The sequence below is a fragment of the Lagenorhynchus albirostris genome, chromosome 7, assembly GCF_949774975.1.
Source record: "Lagenorhynchus albirostris chromosome 7, mLagAlb1.1, whole genome shotgun sequence".
Lineage (NCBI taxonomy): Eukaryota > Metazoa > Chordata > Mammalia > Artiodactyla > Delphinidae > Lagenorhynchus > Lagenorhynchus albirostris.
The window spans coordinates 57,426,613-57,438,772 of NC_083101.1; positions in this window are offsets into that span (position 1 = coordinate 57,426,613).

The window sequence follows — 12,160 nt, forward strand, 5'->3', positions numbered from 1 at the left end:
CTTAAAATTACTATGTGGCTCACATTATACTTCTTTTGGGCAGTGCTGCACTAGGAAATACTTGTGACGTGCCTAATTTGTGGTACCTTGAGATCTGTGGGGTGAGATCCAGGGTTGGATTCCTTGGTTTGAGTTTTAGTTTTCCACTTCATACATGTGTGGTCCTGGACAAGTTCTGTTTCTCTCCAAGCCTCAGTGTCCTGGTATGTGAAATGGACAGAGGAAGAGTTGCTGCTGCATTGGGTGGTTATGAGATTGCCTGTTGACAGTGGTTGGGTCAAAGCAAGTTATGAGTATTATTCTGTACTTTCTGCTGTTTCTCCAGCTCCATTGCTCTCCCCCAGAGCTACCCTCTTCTCTTGCCGAGAATCACAGACTCTGTTGAAAGGAGGTGTAGGCACCAGCCTTCCTAATTCATCTTTCCCACCATCTACTCATTTATACCTGCCTTCATCTTCACACCTATGTATATGCCCCTTGAGCGTTTGAGGATGGGGATTGCATGTTCAATTTCTTTGTTTCACACAGTGTTCTCCGTAATAGAAAACACGCACAAAATCATTATTTAAATTGTGAAAAAGGGAGAAAGTGACTTATCTAGGAAATACAAATTTGGCAATTGTAACAAGTTTAAGGGGTACCTTTGGAAACATGCTGAGACTCTATGCATCGCCACCGTAATGTCTTTTGTTTCTCATGGCGACCTACAGCATTGTCAGATTTATTTATTGACTTCTGCTCTAAAGCAACATCCAGCAAGGATTCCCTCCCAGAAAGAAAACCATGCATTTTTTCAAAATAAAGAGAATGTGTAATGTCTAAAAAATCTTTGTTAAACATCATTTGCTGTTCCAAAATCCTGCTTGCCTGCTTGCTTTTCTATTTCTCTTAAGAGTAAGAACAAGCTCCTTTATGCCTCAAATGAGCTAAAATTAAATTGTGATAGGACGTCACCCTTAAACCTGACTTATGCAGGAAGGAATTTAGGATGAGGTGACCTACTGGCCCTCAATCTTTGCTCTGAGGAAACAGAGGGGGGGACACAAGCCTTCCTCTGCAGTGCTGGAGGAGGCTTTGCTGCAGGTACTGGGTGCCTCCCCCCTTTCAGCTATGCCCAGCGTCAGAGGAGCTGCTCACAGTCTAGAGTCCAGGCCCATGTGGCTAAAGGAAGAGCACAAACTTCAGGCAGAGGACAGAGCCGAGCAGGGACTGTCATGTGGTCTGGCCCTGTATACCCTAGGGAATAAAAGAATAGTGATCAGTCTCTTGTCATAACACCCATATCACTAAGATGAAATAAGTCTGATAAAGTGCTGGCCCAGACTGGGGCGGCTTCGCTGATTTAGCAGCTTTTAAGACTGGCCACCATAGTATTCTGTGGCATGTTGTTCATCCAGTATTGTGGGGTGCAAGAGAACTAGCCTCAGTGACTTCACCCAGATGTAACTTGCATGTACCCACCTGAGTGGGTATTGGTGGAGCATGAGAATGGCCCCAGATCCTACTCAAAGAAACTTCACTATAAGACATATTCAGAAAGTAAAGTATAGAAAAACTCTAAATATTAATTCAGAGATTTCATTTATTTGTGGTGTCTGTACCAGAGGAATTCTGCTTCCTGAATTATAGGACTGATAAAAATACTCCACTCTCCTTGGCAAAATGCAGGGAACAAATAATTTTACACAAATCTCAGAAAGCCACATTGCACAAAGGAGGAGATGACCAGAAGGCCACTTGCTTCTGGCAGTTTCCTCAGACAAATTTGTAAAACAAGTAACAGTTGACTCAACAACCACAGGCTTTGGTCTTGTTTCAATTCTTTCTTCTCTGGAACTGGCCTTTTGCCTAAAGTCCTCTTTGGACCTACACTATTCTGTGTCTCTATTGTCCTCTTTTGGACGAAGAACACCCATTTTCTGTTCAGATAAAATGTGCTCTTGTGAGAATGAAACTAATAATGTTTCAGTGACCTTCCGAGGCTTCCTGGTTCCCACCATATCAATTTCAAACTCCTTTGTCAAGCTTGGGGACTCTCCACTATTGTCAAACACATAGTCTTTTCCCATGAGTGCATTCCATGCCTCTATTGATTTTTTCCATCTCATCTAAAATTACCTTCCACTCCTCAGGTTCTGGCTGACATCTAGGTTTCTTTTAAGTTCTGCCTCTCCTGAGAAGACTTCATTGTTTCTTTCAGCCTTTCCGAGTGCATTTAGTCGGTCCGCACACCATGGACACACTGCCCTGCATTGTTCACTGTTGCTTCAGATGTGTAAATTGTATCTCCCAGCTCGTGGTAAGCACCAGTTGACACTTTACTTTTCACCCCCCAAACCTAGCTACTGGTAAGGATACTTAGGTCTTACTACAAGAGAGATGTTTCCAACAATTAGAACTGCACCAAATGGAATGTGGTCCCCTAGGACACAGTGAATTCCTTGTCACTGGAGGATATCAACTACAGACCACTTGAAAGGACCTTCCTTAGTGCATAGATTGTAGTTGGTGTTTTACACATTTTCGATGAATGACTAAATGTAGGGTATCAGAAAAGAAATTCAAATATCCAAGTGGGTATCTTTCAGAATTCTATCAGACTTCTTTAATGCTGAGCTTCTATTCTATAAAATGATTGTTCTCTAAGAAATACACATTTGTTGAATTCATGGAAGTCTTTTCTCATTTGAAAATGATTTCGTGTTCATCACCTCAATTGACTTTAGCAGACTTGTGAGAGGTGTGAACCTTCTCCATTATGTAAGTGTTATACATGAAGAAAATGATGGAAACACAGTAAGGTTGTGCAGAAAGTACATGAGAGAAGAGGGACACAGAAATAACCAGAACACATTGTTCTCCATGCTCTGATCTCAGGCCAGTTAGTGGAGGAGGGAGTGCTTGGAAGAGAACTCAGAGATAGTAATGGGTAAAATAATCCATAATTGAACTCACTCTTCTGGTATAGTTCTGATCTCCCCATTTGTGCTTGGGTCTGTTGAATTTTTTTTTTAATTTATTGAGGTATAGTTGATTTACAATATTATACAAGTTTCAGGTGTATAACATAGTGATTCACAATTTTAAAAAATTGTACTCCATTTATAGCTATTATAAAATATTGGCTATACTCCGTCTTGTACAATATATCTTTGTAGATTATTTTATACATAGTAGTTTGTACCTCTTAATTCCCTACACCTACCTTGCCCCCCCCCCACTTCCCTCTTCCCACTGGTAACCATAAGTTTTGAAATACCTATTAAATCAGAACTCTATGCAAAAGTGGTTGATTTTACTCTTGAACAGAGAGTTAGAATTGCATTTGGGTGAACATTTTTAGCTGAGTCATAGTTCCTATTTTGTTACCTAGTGGTAGAGTCCAAAAAACTCAGAAAATTAGAAAATTCCAAACCATGGGTCTTCAGAGGGTATACATATTTGGAATTTATTTCCTGCTTTGGAAATGTTATTTCAATGGAATGTTTCATAGTAAGTCATCATATAACAAAGAATGCTTATTTTAAAAGTAGAATATGTTGCAGGCCTGAGGTAAACCATGTAGTATTTTGCTAATACCTTCCTGTAAAGCATGACAGTGTAATATCAATTCAGCAACAAAGTTATCAGTCATACATTATGTGCAAATCATTTTACTGAGCTCCTGTCAAAACCTTTGGTTATGCTCTCTCTTGAAGAGGCCACCATAAAAAGACCTGGGCAGCATCATAAACATGAAGTAGGAGAGTGTTGATTAGTGTGTATGATATGTGATTGTTTTTATTTTCTATTACTGCATAACAAATTATCACAAATTTAGCAGGTTAAAACAACATATTGTCTCAACAGTTTCCATGAGCCAAGAGTTTGGGCAAATCTTAACTGGGTCCTCTGCTTAGGATCTGGCAAGGCTGAAGTCAAAGTATTAGTTGAGTTGTGTTGCTTTCTAGAGCTCAGAGCCCTCTTTCAAGCTCCCTCACGTTGTTGACAAAATTCAGTTCCTTGTGGTTGTAGGACTGAAGTCCCCATTCTATTGCTGACTATCACCTGGGGTCTGCTCTCTGCTCCCAGAGGCCCCTCAGTTCCTTGCCATGTAGTCCTCTCATAGGCCTTCTCACAATGTGGCATCTTATGGCTTCAAGCCAGCAAGAGAATCTCTGACTTCCTCTTTGACTTATAGACCCTCTTTTAAAGAGCTTATCTTATACATCAGGCCTATCCAGGGTAATCTCCTTTTTGATGAACTCAATGTCAACTGATTAGGGACCTTAATTACATTTATAAAAATCCTTTCACTCTTGCCATATAACATGACCTAATCACAGAAGTAAAGTCCTGTCATATTCACAGGTCCGGTTCATACTAAGGGGAGGGGATTATACAAGGCATGCACATGAGTTGGGGGAATCTTGGGACCACCTTAGGATTTTGCCTTACCTCATTGGGCAATTAGAAAGCAAAAACATTATTCTGTTTGTTAGGGGTTGGGATGGGGTTACTGGAGGGTATGTTTTTTCCAACACCAATTCTCCTACACCAACTGGGTGTCCTACTGTTCAATTCTGACACTAACTACCTGGAGTTAGCATTAGATCTCACACGTAAGGGCTCAGTCTCACCAGACTGCTCTCACCTTGGATGCCAGCTGCAAGTTCAGGGGTCCACCTGCACTCTGCCTGGAGAACTACAAATTTAGGGGTTCCCAAGATCATCCCTCAGGTTCAAGAATTCACTAAAATAACTCGTAGAACTCAGGAAAGCACAGAAATATGAATACTGGTTTATTATAGAGGATTCAAATGAACGGCCAGGTGAAGAGATAAATAGGGTGGCAGGGTCTGGGGAGTCCAGGGCACAGCACTCCATACTCTCTCTAGGTGCACCATGCTCCCACCACGTTGTTGTGTTCACCAACCTGAAAACTTCCTGAACCTTGTTCCAGAGCTTTTATATGAAGTTTCATTATGTAGGTGTTATGGACTGAATGTTTGTGTCCCTCCAAATCCAGATGTGGAAGCCCTAAGACCTAATGTGATGATATTTGGAGAAGGAAGATAATTAGGGTTAGATTAGATCATGGAGGTGGGGCCCTCATGATGGGATTAGTGGCCTTATAAGAGGACAGAGAGATTTCTCTCTCTTTCTCTGTGTGTATGCATGTGAGGACATAGAGAGAAGGCGGTCATCTGCAAGCCAGGAAGAGAGGCCTCAGCAGTAACTGAATCATCTGGCACCTTGATCTTGGGTTTTTCTAGCCTCTGGAACCATAAGAAATAAACTACTGTTCTTTACGCCACCCGGTCTGTGTATGTTGTTATGGCAGCCTGAACAGGCTAAGACAGTAGGTATGAGTGATTAAATTATTGGCCCCATGACTGAACTCCATCTCTAGGCCCTGTCTCCTCCGGAGGACTTCCTTGGTGGAGTAGGTTTGCAAGTTCCAACCGTGTAATCAGGTGGTGGTTTCCTCTAGTGACCAGGCGCCATCCTGAGGCTATCTAGGCCCCTCCCCATGTGTCATCTCATTAGCATAAACTCAGGTATAGTCAAGGAGGCCCCTTATGAATAACAAAAAGCACGCTTATCACTCAGGAAATCTCAAGGGTTTTAGGAACTCCGTGCCAGTTACCAGGGACAAAGACCAAAGGACAAATATATTCTTTATTATACTACAGAGGGTATTACCAACCTTGTGTGCCAAAATCTTGACAGGAAGTGTCAGTTTGGCTCAACCAATTCAGGTACTTCTGAGCAATACCTGGAAAAGTTATGTAAGCCTATTCATATATGTATACATTAAAAAATACACTAAGCTACTATATATAGTATACATATTTAATATGTGTGTGTGTGTATATATATATGTACACACACACACATTCAATATCTGTGATTTTGTTTAACACAAAATTTCTCCACTCAAGGAAATGGTTAACCAGTGTTACTAAGGGGATAACTCTTTCCTTGCTTTGTTCTAAATTTTCTTTCTCAGTACATTCATGGTTATTCCTGATCTCATACCAGTCTACCTCTGACAAGGATCCACGGTAGTTTGGAAGTCTCATTTCGGTGCCAGGACTGATAAAGGACCTCTGGAGAAGTGTCAGTCTTCCCGGATGTATTTCGATTATGTTTAAGCTTTGTGGAGGTGCCTTCAGCAACTGGGAGTCTTCAGGTGTAGTTTGCCCTGATCATGTTTATGATTGTGTTCCTAGCCAGGGCTGAAACTCAGGCTCATTGCCCTCAGCTGTTGCCTGATGCTTAAGAAGAACTGCTTTTCCCCTCACTGTTATTTTAGTGGGGTTTTACAATCTATTTTTTGCTTTGAGAACAAGAAGGGTAATCTTCATGCAGAGAAATGCTTCCAAAAGTTTTCCCCATTTTCCTTCAGATATGTCCGTATTACACTCTCAGATGTGTCCCTTGGCTGCAGCTGTGTTTGTTGCCATTTCATTTCCATGTATGCTCATGCTATAGATGTAAACTGCTTTAAACTGTTCCTCAACTCTTCCTTGGTGACTTAACACAGCTTTGAACTGACACTGTGTACAGAATGATGAGTGTCCTTTTTATCCTTGAGCATTGCCAGGCAAGTAAGCAATGCCTGTTCAAGGGTGTCAGAGAGGTCCAGGTAATTGTCAGGAGCAAGAAAGGAGAGGAAGAAGGGAGAGGAAAAAGACATGGGAAGGAAAAGATGAAAGTATAGAGCAAAAGGAGAGAAAAAGAAGCTAGTCCACCTTGTAGCAGAGGACCAAAAAAGCCTCCAAATAAACCCAAAGCTACTCCAGGTCACAATCATTGATGAAACCTACTTGAAACATAGGTTTGTGGTTTTTTTAAAATATATCTTTATTGGAGTATAACTGCTTCACAATACTGTGTTAGCCTCTGTCGACAACAAAGTGAATCAGCTATATGCATACATACATCCCCATATCCCCTTCCTCTTGAGCCTCCCTCCCACCCTCCCTATCCCACCCCTCTAGGTGGTCACAAAGCCCTGAGCTGGTCTCACTGTGCTATGTTGCTGCTTCCCACTAGCTATCTATTTTACTTTCAGTAGTGTATATATGTCGATGCTACTTCCACTTCACCCCAGCTTCTCCCGTGTCCTCAAGTCCATTATCTATGTCTATGTCTTTACTCCTGCCCTGCCACTAGGTTCATCAGTACCATTTATTTTTTTAGATTCCATATATATGCGTTAGCATACAGTATTTGTTTTTCTGACTTACTTCACTAATTTAGGTTTTTGAGGTGTTCTCCTGTAGAAGTAGCTTACGCAGGGCTCCTAATGTGCTAATGGAAGACTAGGAACGTAGATAAGGGACCAAATGGGGCAGAGAAATTAGGAAGAGTGCGTAAGTGCGCTGTGGGGAGCCTGGAAGAGATCGCAAGGTAGGGTGCAAGATGGTCATGGTGTGGTTTGTGGGGCACCTTGCTTCAGGTCTCAGAGTGAGGGGTGACAGAGCAGGACTTAGAGAAGGGCCTCCTCACCCCATTGTGAAGCACACTGATCTCTGAGGCCCAGACCATGAAGGAGGGCAGCATGTCTGATTATGCGACTGTGACGAAATGTCAGAGAAATGAAAACAAATGGCTGAACAGTCCCTGGAGGGATAAAGAGTTCAGTTATTAAGTTCCCTGACCAGAAACATTGCGATTTAGTCATCTAGAATGATTTTATTCCATCGTCTATTATGGGCTGCACCACATAAATCTGTGTTTTATTGCTGGAGTGAGATGCTGGAGAATTTCAAGATAACTTTTGGCACTGTCTGAGTCAGCTCACTGCTGAGCCCACAAGTGCCTGTGGAAAAGTAGCAGCAGTGATATTAATCACCTTCTTTGGGGCTTTTCCCCCTACTCTGCTAGAGCTTTGTTTTGTCCTTCTTCTCTGAAAACAAGAAACGAAAAACAAAACCCAAGCCCTGCCCCGCAACCCTTTAAACTACAAGTGTCTCAGGTGGAGTTAGAGAGCGGGGTAGTCAGGAAGGAGAGGTGGTTGTCACGCGCTGGGATGATTGGTGGGCGTAATGAGGTGTCATTTGTGTGATGCTGTTGTTATGTCATGTATCTTATGCCTAGAATTCTCTGGGCTGTGACTCTTGAAAAAAGGGATTGAAACAAAGAAGTGGTGTCAAGGAGCATGAGAGTTCGGCCAGTTTTCTTCTTTGATCCGCATATTCAACTGGTGCATCACAAGAGTGTAAAGGAAGATGAGAAATAGGAGGTGGATGGGTGAGGGATTTGAACACACACAGATACACAAACCCATACACATACATACATATGCTCATGGGGCTATGAAAAGGCAGTTTATTTGGGACCAACTGCGTGGACAGTTGATGCCCGTATTCTCTGTCCCACAAAACTCTCTCATCAAAAGCTAATTTAGGGCTTCCCTGGTGGCGCAGTGGTTGAGAGTCCGCCTGCCGATGCAGGGGACACGGGTTCGTGCCCCTGTCCGGGAAGATCCCACATGCCGCGGAGCGGCTGGGCCTGTGAGCCATGGCCGCTGAGCCTGCGCGTCCGGAGCCTGTGCTCTGCAGCGGGAGAGGCCACAACAGTGAGAGGCCACAACAGTGAGAGGCCCGCGTACCGGGGGGGGAAAAAAAAAAGCTAATTTAATTTCTCCTCTCTACTACTGCTACTTTTTAGTCTTTTTTTTTTTTCATAGTCTCAATCTTATTCCTTTTTCCTAAATTATCTCCTCAAGGTTCCTCTTCCTGCCTCTGCTTTTGGGCAACTGCCTCTGTTCATTCGGTTTCCAAGGTCATCTCTATGTCGATGACTTCCAAATGTATATACTAAGCTCTGCTCTTTCTCAAGCAGGAATCAGTGCTGCATTGCAGCGCTGGGTGAGATAAAAAGAGGTAAGACAAAGCATAGCTTGTCCTTGCAACTACATACTTGGGTCTGTGAGGGGCAGGATGCTGATGAGCTCTGTGTAAGGAACAGGCTGGAGTCTTCCCTATGTCCTGATGTCTGAATATGCTTGATTTGGTCTGACTGAATTAAACAAGGTAAGGCCTGGTGAGGACTTGGAATGGAGGCTCTTTTGGAATTCTGTGCTTAGAAGACAATTTCAGAGTAGTGATTAACATGAGCCTGGGAGTCCAACTGCTTGGATTCAACCCTGACTCCACCACATACTGTGTGTAGCCCTCTACATATTCAGTTCCTTAAATGCAAAAGAGGGTCATAATCGGATGCTCCCCTACAGTTGTCATGAGCATTAAATGAGATAATGCATGTAAAATGCTGAGCCCTGCACAAAGTAAGGACTCACTGAATCTTAGCTCTTACAAGCCATTTGGCTTCTTTCCCTCCCCAAAGAAAGAAGAACGCCTTTTCCAAGAAACCTATGACAGAAAGCAAAAGGCATTAATGCGGAAGGCTCTTTCTTTTGTGAAATAAGATGCTGCCCCCAGGTCTGGAGCTTTGTGACAGGTTCCTTTCCTGCTCATTATGAATAGGTTGATGAGAAGTAGGTGGGTTAAAGATGAGTGAAAAGCTTTGTGAGGAAGTTTATCCTATTTTCTGGGCCCAGCTCTTGGAAAGCTGATTAAATGAGGCTGGGGCTGTGCAGGCTGCCCTACTTACGGCTTTTGTCAGCACTTCTTTTATAGATTCTAATTTCCAGGGCCTAGAAAGGGCTGTGTTGAAAATATTCTCTGAGGGCTTGAGCTTGGTGTAGAAGATCTTTATCAGGCACCAAATAATCTTGTCAAGTTTTAAAAGCAGAAGTGAGAAAGAAAGGAAAAAGATGTTGGAAAGGGAGGATGAAAGAGGAAGACAGCGAAAGAGACAAAAGAGAATGAAGAGGTAGAATGGTGAGGGAGAAGGAGGGAAAGAACGAATTCCTTTAAGAGTTTCTAAGACATGCCTTTATTTTATTTATATTATTTTTTAAACATCTTTATTGGAGTATATTTGCTTTACAATGTTGTCTTAGTTTCTGATGTATAACAAAGTGAATCAGCTATATGTATACATATATCCCCATATCCCTTCCCTCTTGGGTCTCCCTCCCAGCCTCCCTATCCCACCCCTCTAGGTGGTCAGAAAGCACCGAGCTGATCTCCCTGTGCTATGTGGCTGCTTCCCACTAGCTATCTATTTTGCATTTGGTAGTGTGTATATGTCAGTGCTACTCTCTCACTTCGTCCCAGCTTAACCTTCCCGCTCCCCGTGTCCTGAAGTCCATTCTTTACATCTGCGTTTTTATTCCGGACTTGCCCCCAGGTTCATAAAAACCATTTTTTAAAAGAAATTGTATATATATATGTGTTAGCATATGATATTTATTTTTCTCTTTCTGACTTCCTTCAATCTGTATGACAGCCTCTATGTCCATCCACCTCACTACAAATAACTCAATTTTGTTTCTTTTTATGGCGAGTAATATTCCATTGTATATATGTGCCACATCTTTATCCATTCATCTGTTGATGGACACTTAGGTTGTTTCCATGTCCTGGCTATTGTAAATAGCGATGCAGTGAACATTGTGGTACATGTCTTTTATTGAATTACGGTTTACTCAGGGTATATGCCCAGTAGTGGGATTGCTGGGTCGTATGGTAGCTCTATTTATAGTTTTTTAGGGAACCTCCATACTGTTCTCCATAGTGGCTGTACCAATTTACATTCCTACCAACAGTGCAAGAGGGTTCCCTTTTCTCCACGCCCTCTCCAGCATTTATTGTTTGTAGATTTTTTGATGATGGCCATTCTGACTGCTATGAGGTGATACCTCATTGTAGTTTTGATTTGCATTTCTCTAACGATTAGTGATGTTGAGCATTCTTTCATGTGTTTGTTGGCAATCTGTATATCTTCTTTGGAGAAATGCCTATTTAGGTCTTCTGCCCATTTTTGGTTTGGGTTGTTTGTTTTTCTGATACTGAGCTGCATGAGCTGCTTGTAAATTTTGCAGATTAATCCTTTGTCAGTTGCTTCCTTTGCAAATATTTTCTCCCATTCTGAGGGTTGTCTTTTGGCCTTGTTTATGGTTTCCTTTGCTGTGCAAAATCTTTTAAGATTCATTAGGTCCCATGTGTTTATTTTTGTTTCTATTTCCATTTTTCTAGGAGATGGGTCAAAAAGGATCTTGCTGTGACTTATAGAATGTTCTGCCTATGTTTTCCTCCAAGAGTTTTATAGTGTCTGGCCTTACATTTAGGTCTTTAATCCATTTTGAGTTTATTTTTGTGTATGGTGTTAGGGAGTGTTCTAATTTCATTCTTTTACATGTAGCTGTCCAGTTTTCCCAGCACCACTTACTGAAGGGGATGTCTTTTATCCATTGTATATTTTTGCCTCCTTATCAAGAATAAGGTGACCAAAGGTGCGTGGGTTTATCTCTGGGCTTTCTATCCTGTTCCATTGATCTATATTTCTGTTTTTGTGCCAGTACCATACTGTCTTGATTACTGTAGCTTTGTAGTATAGTCTGAAGTCAGGGAGTCTGATTCCTCCAGCTCCGTTTTTCTTTCTCAAGATTGCTTTGGCTATTCGGGGTCTTTTGTGTTTCCATACACATTGTGAAATTTTCTGTTCTAGTTCTGTGAAAAATGCCATTGGTAGTTTGATAGTGATTGAACTGAATCTGTAGTTTGCTTTGGGTAGTATAGTCATTTTCACAATGTTGATTCTTCCATTCCAAGAACATGGTATATCTCTCCATCTGTTTGTATGGTCTTTAATTTCTTTCATCAGTGTCTTACAGTTTTCTGCATACAGGTCTTTTGTCTTAGGTAGGTTTATTCCTAGGTATTTTATTCTTCTTTTTGCAGTGGTAAATGGAGATGTTTCCTTAATTTCTCTTTCATATTTTCTGTCATTAGTGTATAGGAATGCAAGAGATTTCTATGCATGAATTTTGTATCCTGCTGCTTTACCAAATTCATTGATTAGCTCTAGTAGTTTTCTGGTAGGATCTTTAGGATCCTCTATGTATAGTATCATGTCATCTGCAAACAGTGACAGTTTTACTTCTTCTTTTCCAATTTGGATACCTTTTATTTCTTTTTCTTCTCTGATTGCTGTGACTAAATCTTCCAAAACTATGTTGAATAATAGTGGTGAGAGTGGTCAACCTTGTCTTGTTCCTGATCTTAGTGGAAATGGTTTCAATTTTTCACCATTGAGATTG